This window comes from Solea senegalensis, linkage group LG15 (genome assembly GCF_019176455.1).
Source record: "Solea senegalensis isolate Sse05_10M linkage group LG15, IFAPA_SoseM_1, whole genome shotgun sequence".
Classification (NCBI taxonomy): Eukaryota; Metazoa; Chordata; class Actinopteri; order Pleuronectiformes; family Soleidae; genus Solea; species Solea senegalensis.
Window position 1 is genome coordinate 10,725,534 of NC_058035.1, and position 20,674 is coordinate 10,746,207.

Consider the following 20,674-nt stretch of genomic DNA (forward strand, 5'->3'; position numbering starts at 1 on the left):
TATATATATATATATATATATATATATATATATATATATATATATATATATATATATATATATATATATATATATATATAAAAGCTGGGATGGTTTTGTCGTTGCGCTACAGTCTGCTGATGTTTAGTCTGCTTTAACCCTTAAGTATAACCTAAAAACAAAATATATCATTAATATGATGAGTATTTACTATAAAATAAACAGCAGGGATTGCAATCATACATTTAATCTGTGGTTCTGGAGGTATGGTAGACCCTGGGGACAATAATGTCATCAGGGTTATGGTGCTGTGTAGTGAGGATATGGATTTTATAAGACACTTGCAGGGAGGGCGTAAAGGAGGATGCTACTGAATTATAGAAGGTGTAGTTTGGGTTTGACACATACTATGGAAAATAAACTTCAGAATATCTCACACATGCCACATCAGAGGGAACCCCATATATCTGACTTGGCATGTAATCATGCAGAACTGCCCTGGAAATGCTAGTTCATCCAGGGTAATGGAATAGAAAACGAAATACATGTAACAGATTTAGTGCAACATTTTTGCAAGTGTAGACCTAAGAGTGTTTGTCATCAAACCATCCATCCTATCTGACGTAAATGTGGCCTTTTTATCTTCTTCTAGTGCTGGACAAAATAAATGCCCAGACAACATGTCGAGTAATGTTCTTTTGTCATCAGCCTTTTCTCTCTGTCCAGATTAGACGGTCAGACTATTTAGCAACAAAGCAAAGAGCCCAGAAGCTGTCAGATCTGAGGCAGCAATGTTTGATTCCTGTGGACTACACGTGCATACCTCTAGCTCTTGCACTAACTAAGCACTTCCAAGATTCACCAAAATGAGAGAAGACAGTGCTCAATAACTTCAGCCTCGGGTGCGAAGACAAAGGAGCTTTAAAGAAGTGAAATAATGCAATTTGTATTCCTTTTCTGTCTCTGGTCGTCCTTTTGTGAGGTTAAATAAACTGGATTCAGTGACTAAAGCTGTCATCAGTCATGCACGTTGTGTGTTCAGCTCCACATTTGTATAAAGCGTTCACACAGTGCTCCCACATCGTGCAAGACATGTCATAGCAGTTGGTTTTCAGACAGCAGTACAAAAGCAGGATGCACATTATGCCGTAATGTGGACCTCCAACCTTGATGAAATGATTCATTCTGATCCACCTGTTGGCCGTCAGCCCCTGTCACTCACTTGAATTGTCTATAATTTACTGCTATTGATTTCTAGCTTTTCATGCCCTGTGGGATGGAGATAACCCAATCAAATGCAGTCTTTGCCTCCAACATGAAAGACACAATTTTCTCTCTGCAGATCTTCACACTGCTGCAATGTGTTAGAAGGTGAATTTCTTTTAATTCCTTCAATTGTCTTTAGCCGGCTTTTTTTTGCATTTGCACAAAAAAAAAGTGGGTGTCATGTACTGAGGGACTTATAATCTCTTTCCTTCAGACCAGGGATTTGTCCTTGAAGACAACGCTCATGTTCATGTGCTCATGAAGCAAATTAGCAGCAGATAATGTGACAATGACAATTTTTTGCTCCCTTTTTAAATTAAAGGAAAAGAAAGAAGCGCCTTGAAAGTTTAACAGTGAAACTTCTTCTGAAGTTCCATGTATGAAACTAACTTTGACACAGGCAGCCCTCGGCCTTGTGAGACAGTACAGAAAGAAAATTGTGCTCCCCCGCAGTAAATCTTAACAACATGACATTCCACTTGGGTGGGTGAGTGAACAATTTGATAATAAAAGTGTTGGACGTTTTTTGAGATGTGATGACCTGCAGTTGAGTCAGAACAGTTGGTCATCTCAGCTTCATCCAGCGGCCAATCAATATCTACAATCTTCCCACAGAGAACAGTCCTATCTCAGAAAATCATTTGCTAATTAAGCAGTGGTGATGTCTGCAGTGTTTGGATATAGACTATGATAGTTGTACACTCACCGCCGTACACACTCGACATTTCTTTATGCGAACCAGTTCAACTGCACTTTAAATATCGCTGAAGGTCAAACTGAGTATCAGAAAAGTGGGACAGTGTCATGCACAACCATCTCTCTGCTTTACAGTGAATGGTCCTTGTCGATGGTCAAGCTCAGTCAAGTTAAGTCTAAGTTTTAACTTTTAAGTTTAAATAAAGTTTTATTTGTAGAGAACAGTTAATGTTAAAGGTTGACCAAAGTGCTTTACAGATGTAAAATGGTAAAAAAGTGATTTAATATGTTCAGCGTTGGGGGCAGATTTAACTTCCATGGGTAACCCTTTCCAAAGTTTGGGGGCAGCAACAGAAAAGGCCCGATTACCCCAGGTTTTTAGTCGGGAATTAGGCACATCTAAAAGCTGCCTGTTATTAGACCTCAGAGCTCGGGATGGAGTGTGAAAATAAAGATGTTCGGAGAGGTAAGATGGTGCCAAACCATTAAGAGCTTTAAAAACCAACAATACAATTTTAAAATCAATCCTAAAACAAATAGGAAGCCAGTGAAGGGAGCGCAACACAGGTGTGACGTGAGCTCTATTCTTTTTTCCTGTTAAAAGTTTCTGGACCAGCTGAAGTCCAGAATGCTGGAGGTAGAGAGGAGAATATACAGTAACTATATCTCTCGATCTCAACATTTGAACCGATAATCAATACACGTATGAAGGAAAATGAGCAGAGGCAGTGCCGTCTTATTAAATGTCCTTACATCATAGTATGACCCCATAATAGAAGTCTCTTTTTCATGCACCTCACTGCAAATTGGACGACTGAGTTGATGATGGTTTTGTCACTGCAGTTACCAGAGCCCAGGAGAGCTGCTTGTGTCGGCAAAAAACGCTGCCGCTCCAATTGCAAAATCATCGCACAGTGAATATCTGCCTAGGTGTTAGACTTAAGTCGAACCATGTTTATTGCTATTGTTGTTTAAAAATTGTAAATGTGTGCTCATACATAATACAGCAGCTATATTATATCTACTAGCTGGTTCATTCACTAATGTCAGGCTCACTTTTGCCTCTGGTATGTACAGTAAGGTGCATTAAAACACAACTTTCTGGGTTCATTATATTATCTTTCTAATGCACTGTTGATTCATCACTGCATATGTGTTTTTAAACTTCCATTTAATCAAATGTCTTCCATAGATAAAGCTGCCTGAAACCTTGAACGCATGGTTACCAGCTATTCTTAGCCCGTGGTTGCCGTACAATGAAATGTCATATTGACAGTGAAGACGTTTTTTTTGAATTTGTTGAATGCACTGAATCGCGCTGCTGGTAGTTGCTCTTTTCTCTGATCATGAAAATGAACATACATTAGACTGATTCAAGGTAATCCACGAGGAGAAATGTTTGGCTGAACTTTCATTTGGAGCTCGACGGGTTTATTTGAAATAACTTCTTGTGTCTCGTTCTTTTTTTGCCCTTTTTAAAGAACAGACAGGGCAGAAAAAGAGGAGCAGAGGCTCAGCAGAGCTTATCTGCCCTGCTAACTCCTGCTTATTGAGGATTTTAGAGATGAGCTGCAGTCTTCATCCTCCTCCTCATCATCTTCCTCCTGCTCCTGCCAAGTGGTCACCAGGCTCAAAGTGCTCTTTCACTCTCTTGTTTCGGTTTTTTTTGTACCTGTAAAGTGCTCTACAAATACTACTAATAATAATGATAATAATAAGCATCATTATTATTAGTAGAGGCAAGGAGTCCACAGGGCCAGAGACACTTGGATCTTTCTAATCTCCATTTCACCTGAGACAACGACATGGTGTAAATGTCATGTGTCAGGTGCACAGCAACACATGGATCCCAGTGACTTTGAGAGGTGTGCGAGGGGTTTATATTATTGATTATTCATCATATTAGAGTGGCTTATTGAGCTATGGCTTTATTTATTTCACCAGATTGTTACGTCAGCACTTTGGATCACATCAATTTAAAGGTCAAAAGCATGATGAGTTCAAATGCAAACGTGACAATGTCATATAAGATGATAACTGTGATGGTAGTGATAGCACCACGACCTTTAATACCTCAGACCAAACAGCAGGAAACAAGCACAAGCTTTATTCTACCTGCTCTAAAATACAACTACTGCTAAAACACTAAAGGAACTAAAGGAATCCAGCCCTCAATGGGTTGGATTTAATTTTGGTTTCCATTGATGGATGTGACATACTTCTGTCGTCATAGATTTTTTGTGTCAATTTTTGTGTGTGGTTTAATTTTCTTGAGCAGTACATGATTCAATTCCATCCATTATTGTTGTGAGACCAAAATAAGAAAAGGTTCTACCTATATTCTATTCTACATTCCACTACACCACCATCATAATCGTCCGTTGGCTGTTTTGTTTTGCAGAGAACCTGCCTTTAAAAAACAATTGGCATTTACCTGTGGCAACGCAACGTCTTTCAATGACAACATGTTTTCATTGGAAATATGAGCACAAAAAGAAAAGGTCATATTCAGCAACATGACTGATTAACTTTCATGTTTAGTTCAAATGTGTTTGGTGAGATGCTTTTTAAACAATGATTATGTTTGTAAGCCACAATGAATACTCGTCATCAAGTATAGAGGTCACATTGTGGCAATGAAGAAAACTGTCCAAGCTCCACCTTGGACAGTGAGCCGAGCCAAAGCCCCAGTAAAACACCTTAGATCAGGTCATTTGAACCAGATTCCAGATGGGTTTAAAACGCTCTTCGTCACATCGGCCACAATCACAGGCAGGGAACAGCATGTACTCAGCTCACACTACGTTGTCTAATGCATGTGCTCTGCCACACTGTTATTTGCATATCTGCTCTGCTATAACTGAGGAATCACATCTGTGCTGACTCTCAACTGTGAGATTCTGTACTTTTTGTTTTCTTGTGAAATATACCGGCATTTCCTGTCTCTTTCACTCTTTGCCTTTGTGTGTGTGTGTGTGTGTGTGTGTGTGTGTGCGTGTTCATAAAGCCAAGTAGTCTTTGCCTGTAACTTCTTTTTCCTGTTTTATGTCTGCATCAGATCAAAGTGAAATGTAGACACTTTGATTAAGACGTCGCCTTTCACCAATGGCCGTCTCTTGTGTATTCTCAACATTTGAATCCATCATCACATCGTCACATACATTAATCTATCCTGTTTTTCAAGGGTAATGGCATATTACTTTTACAGGGGACTATCTATACTGACACATGAAGTAAGCAAAAAGCCACTCTTTGAATTATGACAGCACCTAATGAGTAGATAAATCAAATGTAATGCATTCCTAAGAGCATCGTGCATAACATTTACATGTTTGTAGTGTAAAGAAGCCAAAATCAAGTATTGGACTCAAAACTAGAGTCTGTATTTATTGGTATATACATATAACAAATATATACTTATACTGTAATAAAGAATTACAATATATTGATATAATTACCATCCTGAACACATCTACACCAGAGATATAGAAAACCAATGCAGCAAAGCCACATGTTTTACAAATAAGCAGTGATGGACACTAAAAAAAACTCAGTGAAACATTGCACCCATTCAATTTACTTCAAAATAAAAGGTCTGCTGTGTTTTGCTAGTTAAATGCTTTCATTGTATAGATACAGCAGTATGATCTGAAACATTCAGTCTGCATTAGTGTGAGTGTCATCTCATGTTAAAAAACAGGCCAAGTGTCTAAGGTTTCTATGGTTCATAATGCAGCCATTTATTGATTTTTTTATTGAAGACATACAGTGCTTTGACCATGTGTCCACTATCTTGCCTGACACTGTGTTCTGCACATCTGCAAGTCAAACTCTCCATTAAATGAGTTCATGGAGAAACCCCCCCCCAAAACGTTCATCCCAGATTTAGCTCAAGGGAGATGGATTAATGTGATCATCATCACTTCAAAATAAATCAAAAACATTTCTAAAATTATCTCCTTTTTTATCAATTATATATTGCCAGCTTTAATCTGACGTGTGATCATGTATTTTGAATCACAGATGACGAGCATGAGGACGTAGCCTGCAGATTAAGCTGCTTCTCTCATGCTTCTCTCTCTCTTTCAAAACTTCACCCAAATTCATCATTTATTTTCTTCACCAACACAAGTATGATAGAATTAGACAGAATTTGATTAGTTTCATGTTGCAGAGCTGCTCAGAATAGAGGATTTATCCCCAAACAAAATGTACTGTACATGCATTTCCCAGTGTGCTGAATGTAGTCGCCTATATTTTATTGTCTTTGATTGGGTTATTAGCTACAGTTTGAAATATGTACTTTTCATATGGATTCCTCCAGCCCTGTTAGTGGAGAGATATTTAAAACAGATGCACACATGAAGGTGTTATCATCCATCCCACTGCAGCACTATTACCAGAAATCATAGTAATTGTTGCTAATGAAGCCTGCGACACAAAAGAAGACAGAGGAAAAGTTACACTGTGTGTAAAAAGTTATTTATTTTCATGTTTATTTCTCTCTGTGCTGTAATAGCAAATACCTGCATATAGAATAAAGAAAGAAAATAACCCTGAAAATCCAACACATGGAAACAAGTTAAACGCTGTTTATGTTTGCAGTACAAAAGCAGAGTGTAGGAGTTTTGCTTTGTTCGGTTCTTGAAAAAGAAGGGCAACTATTCCCGAGCTTGAAATCACAGGTTCGACAGGCTAATCAGTCCGACGGTTCTGAGCCTTTGGTACCAGTTCAACATGCTGCATTGACTCTGATAAGGAATTAATTTAGCCAACGGCTACACTCAAACAAAGATGTTTTTTCTTCAGACAGCGCCATTTGCATGTCAGCAATAACTCCCAACCCAAATCACAACGGCGCAACATTTAACATCATTTATGTAACACAATGTAACACATTTCATTTCTAATGATGATACATGATGATGACCGGAGCCCAAACATTGCAGTGTCCAGGCCTGACCTATAGACCTCTGTAAACTGTCATGGTTCAGGTGATGCATCTGAACCCCAACACAACCCTCTCCTGAGAGATCTCCTGTTTGCTTCTCAATGCAATGAAATGCACATCTTTAACACATTCAAGACAAAACTTTGTTAGACAAAGCTGTGTTAATGTGTTCATTTAAGTTAATGCACTCCACTTGTCATTTCTAACTGAACAAAAGGAGAATGTGGATCAAATCTGAAAGTCTTAAAATTACAACAAGAACAAAAATTACTCCCCACACCTGCTCACACAACTCACAGCTGCATGCAGCAAGTGCCAGCTGTTCCTCAAACTGTGGATGTAAACGGCGATTAAAAACCACTAATCATACGTGTTTATCAGCTATAGGTGGAGAGAGAGTGAGCACATCAGTGGATTTAAAGAGGAAGAAGAAGAAACCTCTGTGACAAAAGAACTCCTGAAATAATTTTCCTTTAACAGAAAAATAAAAAGAACTTAAAAAAACATAAAATGAAAAAGTCCAGTGGTGAAGCTTTACATACCCCACATGTAACAAAGCTATAACCCCACTTCACTCCTGCCTTTCAGGAGAAAATGAGTGCTTTTATGACCGTTATTACTGACATTTCCGATGTTTACAGTTGCTTACACCTCCAACACAGGTCGTGGACTAGATCATGGGGTTTGATGCAGCGATGCCAAGAAGATAAAATGTAAAGAAAATAAACCGTATTCTTTGCACAGTGTCCATGTCTGACCGCTGGGCCAAGCTTATACGTGTTCTTAAAAGCAACATAATACACTCGGTTTCATCTTCATACAAATTAAACTCAGCACTATAAATAAAACTATAGGCAGAGCCATGAAATGTGACCCAGTTTAATGACCTGGTATAACGTTGACTCCATTACAATTTTAACCGATTTAGATTTACATCTGGCAATAAATTGTCCCCACATTAAGACCTGATAGAGAGCCATCGACTGCAGCGCACATCACACACTTCTCTTACTTCTTAAAAACACCAAAAAAATAAGACCAGAAGATTGCATGTGTATTGATAATGCAATCGCTTTCACAGGAGGGCGTCAGTGTGACCACAGTGTGTCTGTGAACATTTACCCCTGTGCTTTCAGGTGAAGGCTCTGTCAAATTGCATTTCTATAACCTGAAACACACTTTAATAGCAGTAGTAAACAGGTAATAATACACTTCCTCTCACAACTCACCATGGCCGCAGAAAAGAGGAGGAATCTTTGAGTCTTCATTGACTGATGTTCCCTCTGCTCATAAATTAAGTGGATTATCACCTTGGGTTTCTACACACACACACACACACACACACACTCTTCACAGTTGAATAATGTAATTTGTATGAATGATTGTTTTTGAGTGAGGCCGTTTGAAAGATTTCATGGGTCCAACAAAGAGATTCATATAACAAAGAGTGTGTCGTGGATGAAGCTGTTATTTGGACTCCAGAATCTCTTCCTCTGATATAGTGAGAATCCACACTCAAAGCACAGACCATGACAGGATTTCACTCAAAGCAAGAAGTGGTGGCAGAATAATGGAGACTGAATGAAGGGTGACAAACTCCTTTCAGACTTCAACTTCTATTAGCAGTGTTGGTCCGAAGTGAATTTCAAAGCTGTGGACCCTTTAATCCACTGTGATTAACAACGCCGTATTTACAGTTAAATTAACCCTTAGAACACAGACCATTACTATGTTACAAGAATATGCAGTATAGTGCCTTGTGTCCTTTTTTTTCCCAGCACAACCTATGTGCAATCTGATGAAAATATAAACAAAATCGGATTGCATTTGTCATATTTGGAAATACGTCACAGTAAAAAGTTCACTTGGCTCATTTTTATGAACAAGAAGAAAAAGAAAAGCAGTGTATTTTGTGACTTCTGCATAATTATCGCCACTCCTGTTTTTCAAATGAATCATAACGAAATGTGATCTATAAACACACACCCCAGGATGTCCATATAAGGAGTTGAGTTGTATATTATTCCCGTGGCAATTTACCAAGAGTGCACCTGCAGAACTGATCTGTGTCACGTGAGCACTAGTCTTATTGGTCCAGATGGAATAATAATAGCCTAATAATAAAGCTGCAACCAGCAGTGAGCGGGCACTTGTACTGCAAAGGTCATGTCACTGAATAAGTGCATTTCTTTAGACACCATGTGAGGATATTAATGTTCGCATTCTTCCTCACCTGAGGTTTGTAGGTAAGTAAGTAAAAGGTTTATTTATGTAGCACTTTTCACAGATAAAAAAAATCATTGCTGTACAATCATAAAAAAAAAAAAATACTAATGCAATGATCGACCCTAAGTAAAACCTGTCTAAAAAGTTCCATAACCGGGGGCTGCTGCCTGGAGTCTTAAAACGGTGACAGGGGTCATCGAGGGTCTTTGTTCTGATGACCTCAGGGAACGTGCTGGAGAGAAATCAAACCTCAGAAACATAAGGCAGGTCATGATCCTGTTGAAGCTGCCAAGTGCACGAGCTTCCTACTGTGACTTTGCTAAACACCAGTGTGCAGACATTCACCTTCTTCAAACAAGTGTCAAAAATTCAGTTTTTGAGATGTTGGACCTTGTTTGTTTGGATTGGAAAAAACGTACAAAAAGAAATTGCACAAAAAAAGTGCAAAGTTTTTTCACTGTCTGTAACACATACACATTTATATGATGTCTATGCCACTACTATCGGAAGTTTGATATCCTTGGAAGTAATAATATAATAATAGAATCCAATCATACGCATTCACTAAAATTATCACTGCAACACTTATTCTATGTTCACTACTTTTTCATTATGTCTCAATAACATGGGTTTTAACAAATTGGAGAACAAAAGTTGAGCGGAAATAAATCTAAATGTGTTGTTTTGAATGTTTTTCGTTGAGTGAAATTCTTTGCCAAAATGTATTTGAGTGTTTATTCAAATGGTTGATTAATTCTACATGTTAGGGATTATATACACAAGCTATCTCATTTTTGAAAGTATTTTAAACATGTAGTCTATTATTTACAAAATAAAAACACCAGTGAACTCAACAGTATGTGTTTAGACAAGGAATTTTAAATACTTACTGACTCCGCTCTATTTTTCTTCAGTACGTCTGAAGTCTTTAACTCTTATCTTGCTCACTGGAGAAAGATCAGTCCCTTTTCCTCCCGGTTTATCTTTTGCATCTTCCCTCCCGCTGTTGCATTGTTTATTTACATCCCTCTCCAGAAATGACTTCGATTTCTAGACGTCAAAAGCCGAAGGGAATCGATCGCATGACTGAGAATCTCTTTCAGCCGCAACACAACTTAAGATCCTTAATTTAATCAAAGGGACTTTGTGATTTCATTATGCGTGAAGTGCCCTGGTTTATCTGCCCTGAGATATGCATGGCTTTACTACGTGTGCTTTGCTCATTTTGCCACGGGCATGGGTCATAAATAACCCCTATTTTTCCTGTGTCTATATTCTTGAATGTTATTGCAGGCACCAGGCAATTTCATCTATGACCTTTAAACTTTACATTGACACTTTTTAATGTGAAGTGAGGAATGCGTTGTAAGAGTGAGCTCAGGTGAATTTGTGCAGAGGTGGGGGACTTGAGTCACGTGACTTGATTGGAATCTGACTTACGTTGCAAACTTAACCTTTAGAAACTGCTTTTTTCCATTCCTATGTTACAACTTGACTCTTAAACACAGAGGCGATAAGAAAGTACAGTATAGAGTGTTTTATACCCTTTCTTTCCCCAGCACAAACAATAGATAATCTGATGAAAAACGATGAATTTGTGAAATTTGGAAATACACCGCAGTTCAAAGTTTGCTTATAACTGTCTATTTTGTGACTTCTGCACAATGATTGTTTCTTCTTTTCTTTTTTTTTATAAATATGTGATATAAAATTGTCACAGTTCATTCAGTATTTTTCCACTCACCTGACTCCGCCCCACTCTATCTGCCAAGACACACCTCCTCATCATGGCAACGCTACTCACCTGTGATCACAGCTGCTCCTCATTCACTGCAATCAGCACTCCCTATATACTCCAGCTCTTCACTCACTCCTTTGCCAGATTGTTCTTAGCCCTCATGCAAGACTCTCTGGTGTTTATTTCTGACCCTGGCTGTCCTTGACCGGCCTGCCTCTGTCTGAACCCTGTATCTCACCTCCCACTTCTGTCCCTGACCGCGTTTCTGCCTCAGCTCCTCTGGTTTCTGTCGGCCTGTGGTTTAAATAAGGACATTTACCAGCTGTCCTGCGCTGTATTGTGCAGCATTTGGGTCTGTACTACACACCCATTTCAAAAATGAATCTGTGACTCAACAAAAAGGCATTTTGTAAAGTGTGAAGATGTGACCTATAAACACACACCCACACCCAGGACGTCCATATAAGGAGTTGTGTATTATTCCCGCGGTAATTGACCAAAGGTGCACCTGCGGAACTGATCTGTGCCGCGTGAGCACTAAGGATTAACTCACGTCAGTAAAAGCCTTAACTTGATTTAGATTTAACTCGAAATGACTTGACTCATGGAATATTTACTCAAAAATTGAGTTAGTGTGTAGACTGTGTGAAATTACATTCGACACTTCAAATCCCAACGTCTAAAAGCTGGTTATGATTAGCACGTAAAACATGCTGTTTTTTTTTTGGTTAGATTCATATTTGAAATACATTTCCACGGTTTAATGTAGGCCTAATGTCAGTATTCTTAGTGTTATTAATTTTCATTTTATTGATGTTAATTATAGATTTTTAATGAACATTTCGGTTGCATGGGACTATGAAGCAGTCCATATACTGGATGAGTAAAACACATGATAAACTTTGTTCAAAATAATTGTCTTTATATCATATTTAAATGTTGAATATCTGGGAAATTATCTCGTAACTTGCTTGGTTTAAAGCAGGGACTGGACTTGACTTGCTTGATTCTTGCAAGAATGACTTCAGAGAGTTGTGACGTGCATAATGTGTGTTAAACGCGCATCTCTGGGTTTGTGAATAAATTCTTTTAAATCTTAAGTTATCTAACACCGTTGGTTACATTCATTTAAATGTGAATAGCTTTGTGCACTGCCGTTCAATTATTAGTCACGTTAACCTTGGAATTGCATCGTTTATGCCCAAATAATTTAATTTGAATTTCTCAGTCATGGATTTCATTCTAAACTCAGTCAGGGTCTAAAGGCTGTGTGTTTAATCGGGTAATGGGCCTTCCAGTGCATGCTAATTTCAATATTAGAGTGTATAAAAGAGACAGAATTAATCATTAAATTGTGTTTATCATCTTAGTTGCATTGCTACATATATTGACTGCTTTCAGGGAGGTTTCTACAGAGAATAGAACCAAATCAAGTTGTTAACTTCAGAGTCCCAAGGTGCTACTTTATCAACACTGTAAAAGAAATTAATTAATTGATATAATCAGCACAAAATGAATAACTAATCAACTAGTGAAATTAAAAGTACTTCCACATACGTGGAATAATAATGAATGTATAGTAAGTCTAAGGGCAGTCATGTGGATGTTGAAAATGCTGCAGGTGAAAGTTGGACGCAGTCTCAGCTTTAAGGTTCAATTAATAAATATCAATCTCGATAAATTGGATGCTAAATGAGTGATGTCCAAATAGCTAATGGCAATTTTTAGACTTTGGCTTTGAGAAAAACAATTCAGTTAGGTTACGTTGATGATTGTTTCATTCAGTCTCCTGAAGGAATGATTAGATTCCTGAAATAAGATAATAAGCCCGCAAAGGTCTCACTAATGCAGCATGTAGTGAGCTCACTATGGTTCCTTATGCTGCACAAGGATCAGATCCACTTCTGTCAACAGAAAAACCCATCATGAATAGAAAGTCCTCACAGGGAGTTTACAAAGTGACAAAGCAATAGATTTTAACTGGCGAGTAGAATAACTTTGCTGTTCCATCATTCCCTCATGTGTCTTGTTTTAAAACAAAGTTTAGCACAATAAATAAATACATAGAAACTATTATAACACTCTATTTGAATAAAGACTTCTGACAGATTTTGGCGGTTCTTATTATTCCATAGCTGCAGCTCAGAATGACACAAGGATAATAAAAACACAGAGCCTTTGAATTCTTATTAAGAAACATTATTCTGTGTGCAGGTGAACTCAAATATACAGGACAAGTTGTGACCTTGAATCTAGTAAACTGAAAAATTCAGTTTAGTAGATGGAGACAGGGTTTGGCACACGGGTGGTTAGTCAAATAGGGCAAACGTACAGAAAGATCACTTCGCAGAGATCTGACAGAGAATAGAATTAGATCTGAGTTTAACTAAGAAAGGTGAGTTAAGGTGTGGGTAATTAGGGCAGCAAACAATGTCCCAATCCATGGGCTGCATCCTCCTGAGTGTGCATTCATCAACCGGTTGTTGTAAAAAATGCAGCAGCAGCGTCGTAAGCTGTGCCAATAAAACTGGATGTGATGAGTATAAAAAAAGAAAACATGACACGAGACAGATGTGACATATTGACACAACTAAAGCCAAATAACTATACTTAAAGAAGCATTTTGTTTGTCAGTATTTCTCAAAACAGCGTATGTAGGGTAGTCATTATTTTTGTTCTTTGTTTACATCTGTGTATAGATAATCCCAGAGCACTGAGTTCTCACTTAATAATGTAACAACAACTACTGAGTTGAGTACTAGAAAGTCAAAATGTCAACATCACAGCACTTCTTTTTGTTGTAGTACCGAATTCTTTTCACAAAACTTTCCATTGTTTTCAATATTTTCCGTGGTTTGCATGTTGGCGATATTCACCCCATGCTGCTGGTGTCAGCCTGCTTTTTCTTTACAGAAGTGGATGCAGTCACGCTGCCAAGTCTTGTTGACTGCATTTGTCTCAAGGACTTTGTGAAACAAGCAGATATTCCTGAATCTCATGCCTGAAATAGTTTTACCCTTAAAGACACTTAAAAAACATGTGTGTCTGTGCAGAAGTGGTGTCTTCCTACACTGCAATGATAAGCAGAACCAGAGACAGTGAATGGTGCATGTTAAATGGAGTTCACTTGCAATATACACAACAGCATTTATAGATTTATCGACCTCTGAAAGCGCTTTGCAATATCTGCCACATTAAGCCCTCAACACACACTCACATACTCATGGCACAGAGGCAGTTTAGGCTCAGGTTTCTTAAACATGAACCCTCCCGATCCACAGCGACCCTGTGACTGACTGAACGGTCTGGTCTTCATAGCGAGAACAATTTGCCTAAGAGAAACAATGAGCTATAAACAGTTTTTTCCAGGAAAGCATAGATTACATAAAGGAGGACAATGCTGAAAAGTGACTTTGAGCAATTGTCTCTATTGTTACTCAGCTGGGCCTTCAAATAGACCTCATAATGTCATACATCTCAACAGGAAACAATCACCTGGCAACACGGTGATTGATAGCAGCAGACGGCACTGCAGCGCATCAGCTCAGGCAGATTTATCCATCATTGGAATTTTGATTTGATAATCCAGTTGATATGAGAAAATGCCATTAGAGAGGCGGGGATGCAGCTGGGTGGGCCGCGAGAGGTAAGGCTCAAATAAGAGACGATGAGAAATCCAGAATGGGTTTATTAAGAATGGCTGATATTGATGAATACCTAGTGGGAAAAGGACAAACACAGTGGGGCACACTGGAATGGACATGATGTCTGCACAGGCAGATGATGTGCAGTCCATTCTCTGCAGTTGGCTTTTGTTATACACCTGTAATCTCTCAATCATATTCAACAGCTTGATTTCAATCAGGAGAGGAAGGAGAGTGCTGGTCGTGCTGAAATCCGCTGAAGTTTGTCTCCCTCCAAGGCTGTTTGCTGTGGAGGATGACAACTTAAATGGGTGATATAAAACCTGACACAACTAATCTATCATACATCCCCAGCCTGTCTGCTTGAAATTCTTCTTTTTAAAAGATGGTTTATTGTGCAGACATAAGTCATGGTGTGCAGCATTGCAGGTCGCGCGCTGGCCTTGTGTGTTCACGCCGGATGTGTGGACTTGGAAAATCTGTGGCACAAACCTCTGATCCCGTTGTGACACATAATCTTGAGGTTTGGATTCACCAAATCGAAGCAGGAATTACAGAGAACAAATAGGTTTATTTATTTAGATATGCCTAAGCATGGTGGGGAAAGATGACAGTTTGAAATGTCCAATTTGTCGTGCAAATTAAAACTTCATTCGAGTTTTACAAACTACAAGGCACAAAACATGCAATGGTCTGTGGATTAGTATATAATACTATATACTATATTTCTACCACCATTCAAAAAGCAGCAGCAGCGCTTATAGTCATCTAATAATAATCCTTTAACAATCTGTCCCACCGCTTATGGGCAGGATGAATAAAGGAAGTGAAGCTTTGTGCAAATGTAAAGCACCAAAAACGGTCTTAGTGGAACAGAAATGTAAGAAAATTTACTCCAAACAAGCCAACTAATACTTCAGGCTGTTTGTCTCCCTGTCTGAAAATCCATATGACACAAAACATCAATTAATCATGTCCATCTCTAACCCCATTAAAGCCCCATTAAACTATAATTATGAGTCGCAAGAGGACTTTCAAAGAAGCAGCAGACTTATGCAAGAAACACCGAAAATGAGACAAGCTTATTTAAAATGAGTCTGGGTCATGATGCGTCTTAGATTTAAGTCAAAATGGAAAAATATCAAGACAAAGTTTTCACAAAGTGTTTGTTGATATGTCTGGAAAAAAAAAAAAAAAAGAAGCAAAAAAGCATGATACTTTACTATACATTAGGAACATTCTCACAACACTGCACGTCCCATGTAATCACACACACACAGCAGCAATTACAAATGAGCATTTACATACATTTGGCACCGCAAAGCATGTATCAGCATTTACAAATCTGCCCATGTTGCACCTGAGCTCTGTGTACAACAGACACCACACACACACACACACACACACACACACACACACTGGTTTCCATTGCATAGACTTACATTCATTTCCTGGAGACTCACTCTAACCTTAACCATAACTACTACTGGCCTAATCTTAACCCTAACCTCAGCCTATAACTTTAAAACATGTCTTCACCATAAAGTGTAGTATTTACATTATTACATTACTTGATTTGTGTCCCCATAATGTGACATTTAGGTCCCCACAACATAAGGAATACCAGCTTCACACACACGCCCCACCATCACAGAGAGATGCCAGGGTGGTCACTGTCACTGCCCACAGCATGACTGTCAGCGTGGCGCTGACATGTCTCGTCTGCATAATGCAACACCCACCACCCTGTCAGACACAACTAACCCCGTCAGGTAATGCACATTACCATGGTTACCGCGATTTAACCCTGTGTGCGTCCGTGTGTCTCGTGTGTAGCTACAGGACAAGAAACTTTTGGTGTGACATCGATTATTAACATTTTCCGTCCTGATGAGTTCATCTTATCGGCGTGCTTTGAAATGTTTTATAATTTATTTGCTTTATGCCTGTGGTCCAAATGATGCAGCAGGAGTTTGAGACTTAATAGAGAAAAATCAACATGTTTTGTTTGTTTTTTTTCCAAAGGGACATTATGCTTTAATTAAACTCCCACAGCTGAAGAAAAACTTAAGGTCTCTTTACCTTTTATCATGAATCTGTAGCCGTCATTTTTCATATTTCAACACGTCTTTGCAGAGTGGACGGACAGTGGTCGACTCACAAATGAGAGACAGTTTTCACTGGCGCTGTCACTGTCTGCGCTGGCCTACTTCTCCGAAAGTGCAGGCTTTTCAGCTTCCACAAAGTAGGAAGTGAAGTGATATTATGGGCTCATTTTAGTGCCAAAATATCCACACAAAATATCCCATCAATCAATTTGCAGTTGCAACATCAACATCGTTGGAAATGCATATATTCAAAATGGTGATAAATAATTTTCACGAGTCAAAGCAAATAAAAAATGTACTGTCCATATTTCAGTTCAGCTTTAAACAAGAACAGCTGTGACCAGCAAAAAAACAACAAAGAAATAAAATGTTAATATATGTGAGGAGTTTAGGAAGAAACTTCTACTTTAGCCAGGACATGGTAGAGCATAGAATGCATATGTTTTCTAACTACATGCTAAATGAAATCAAGAAAAGAATCACATACAACTATACATGTGAGTAAAAACACTTTTATTTCTTTTAATTAAAACAAAACGCTGAAAGGAACATTAAAGCGAATCAGATTAAACCAGTCTAAAATACATATGGATGGGTTGAAGCCTATACGAGACATCCTTGAAATCCTTGAAGGTTTTTGAAAATGTAGACATGGGGCATTGAACATGCTTGAGAACAATGGTGACCTTCACATACCAGAAAGGGTGTCGCTTGCACGTAACTTTCCACTGCGAAACACATGCTCTGCAGAATCACCAGCACCAGGAAACCTGCATAATTGGCTGTAAAATGTCTTTGCTCTAACAATTAGGAAAAAAAAAAACATGACCAGGAGGAAAGATTCACATTTAGCTCCTTGGATATTATTTTAATAACCTGCTCTTTTGCGAGGTTAGGGGTCTTGACGGTGTTTAGAATTTTAACAGAATCTGATTCCAGCTAAACATAATGGATGGTTGTTTTCTTTAGAGTGTGCGCAAGCAAAAAAGTGCATGAAACAAAATCAATATAATAATCGGTCCATATTGTGGTTTGCCCTTCATTCATTTAGTTCTGCTGTGGGCTTTCAAACAAGGCAGGCTGGGGCCTGTGGCAGAATTTTAAAAGAACCATATTATTCTGTTTCAGTATTTTCCTTTTTCATCTAGTGAGTTATAAATGTTTCGATTATGTATGTAAAACGTTTACCTTGTGAAAAAGCACAGAGAGCTCACTCCCAGGAAACCTGTCAGTTTTCAGACTGTGACTTTGACATCACAATGTCACAGGTGTGATGAGGAGGACATCTCCCCCCAGGAAACGCGTCTTATTAAAAGTGAGAGCAAGGTTTCTCTTTAATCAATGTCAAATAACAATGATAACGAGCTGAAGAAGCAGTAAGTAAAATTTATTTTTAACAGTATTCCTTCCTAACAATACTACCCCAACCTGTTCCTGTGTCCATGGCACATCATGGCAGTTTTATCAACAATGTGTGAAAAGTATGACAATCCCAAAATACTGAGCAGTTGTTAGCTATGGAGGACGGTTAACCATCCATCCATCCTCTACCGCTTTATCCTCCACATGAGGGTCACGGGGGGCACGTGCCAATCCCAGCTGACATAGGGGCTTAAGACGGGGTACACCTGAAGTATCTGACTTAGGAAAACATAATAACAGCTAATTTGTATCTTGAGAACATTGATTCTGGATTCAACACACACACTCACAGACACCAATGGTATTTATATAACATGTATTATATAGGGCCAGTTCTGGACTTTGCTTGTGAATAGAACACAGATGCTTCCTGTTTGGACTAAATGGTATCGCTGTCAAATCGGTTATTGTGCATGGTAATATTTATGACCACAAGGAAATATAGAATAAGTTGATGTAAGCAACCGTGGCTCCAGAAACTGGAGAAAGAGAAGATGGTCCATCTTTAGTCCTTGAAGTGGACTCTGTGTTGAACTAGAATACCAAAAATGGACAAATGTGACCTATAGGATGATGTCCAGTTTCCGAGGCTACGCTCATCGTCACCATTATTATTATTTTGTAAATTAAAAAGTCGATATCAGTAACTGTATAAATTTGTAACCTGATACAGTTGTTGTGTATCTGCTGCTGGTCTCCCTCTCTCTCTTCTGTCTCTCCCTCATCTCCCTCTTGTCCTTTCTCTCCCCCCATTTTCTGTCCCCCACCTCTCCACTATCCCCCATTTTTCCTTTCACCCCAACCGGTCGAGGCAGATGACCGCACATCTCTGAGCCTGGTTCTGTCAGAGATTTCTTCCTGTTAAGAGGGAGTTTTTTCTCTCCACTGATGCCTAGTGCTTGCTCATTGTGTGAACTGTTGGGGGTCTCTGCTCTCTTTGATGTTGTCTATGTACAGTGCCTTGAGATAATGTATGTTATGATTTGGCGCTATACAAATAAAATTGAATTGAATTGAAAATTGAATGTCACATAATCTTTAAAATTGTATGTTCCTGAGAAGGTCAATTTAGAGTGTCCAGTATAACTTATCCCCAAATCTGCATGTCTTTGGACTGGAGGAGGAAACCGGAGGACCCGGAGAAAAGAGGAGGCAGATTATTGATCGTATAATATGTTGCTACTGTTGGGGCATGGCGCTAACTGCTGAAGCCTTGGTCTGGAACTGGTCTAGTTGATCTGTGCTCTACCAACCCTAGCTTAAATGATCCTATAATGGATTACGTTTTGGAGCTTAATGAAGCTGGTCTTTTACCTTGTTTAACCCTGGATGTGGTCAGCTGTACAGTAGGAGAGAAGTGGTGTGGATCAGCTACATCTACAGTTTTTTTTCCTCCTCGCTGTCGGACCTCTGGCTAAAATAAGTATCGTCCTTGCCTCGTTATTGTTGTTATCACACTTGTTTTCCGCAGCTTGTCAGAGTTCTATCTGAATCCGTTAATGGTCAATAGGTGTGAGATTTCCTACATGTGCTGGAAGCGGTTGACCAATTACAGCTGGCTAATTAGAGCAGACGAGGCCTTTGGAAGGGCAGGGGTAAAAAATGGGAGCAGGCTTTTGCAATAGAAGCAGAAAATAAAGCTTAAGCAATATCCATTTCATGGAAAAGGCATCTGATATTCTGGAAAATATTATTATTTAACCATATACATTATATTCTATTTGCAATCTATGCAACCAGACCCTAAAATCTATCACTGTGCAGAGGGACATAGAGGACTTTCTTTCAAGTAGTTCACTCACAGCTTAAATATAGTTTAAATGAGGAATAGATTCAGTCCACAAAAATGATACTGACATTTTAAAACAATAGGCACATTGATCTAAACAGGATGGTGATAGAGCTACTACTAGAGACAGGGCATAAAATAACCTTTTACTTTTTATAATATAGCCAAAGCAAATGTGACAAAATGTTCTCTTTAATGCTCCCAGCAACACTGAATCCAACTGTTAGTTTTTTTTGCATAATAGCAAATAAATAATCATGAGTTCTGCACAAAGTATCAACAGGCATTACAAACACGAATGCACCTCCGAAGAAAAATAAACCAACAACAAGGAACCACACTCGCAAAAGTCTTGTATTTTTGGGTGTGAGGCATTTCCTAACCTTTAGATACGAGTAGAAATTCTGAACTGTTCATGCTCATATATTCACAATGTAGTGTCTATTTAAGAACCTTAAGCAATATTTATTAGGCATGAACTGGTCTTGTCTTTGTAGAAATGTAAGACTGTTCATTAATCCTGGTGTCAGTCCCTGCACTATTTTTATTCATGGATGTTTTTTTACAGTACATTACCCTTATCATTATCGTTAAGAAGTTATTCTACAGCACCTCAGAGGCCTTGGAGCAAACTCTAAGCACACCAAGCAGAGAGAACAAGTTCTGAGCTACAGTGTGAGTCATGGCCTCAGCTTGGCTGACAACACTGAATCAGAACTTGGCATAGCACCTGTGCAAAAACAAAAGAACTTTCTCTCCCACTTTGTTTTTTTTTTTTCTTTATCAATTATTCGAGTAAGGCTTGTGATTCCCCAAGGCAGCAGAATTGTCAGGTTAAGGCCAAGTGGGGGTAAT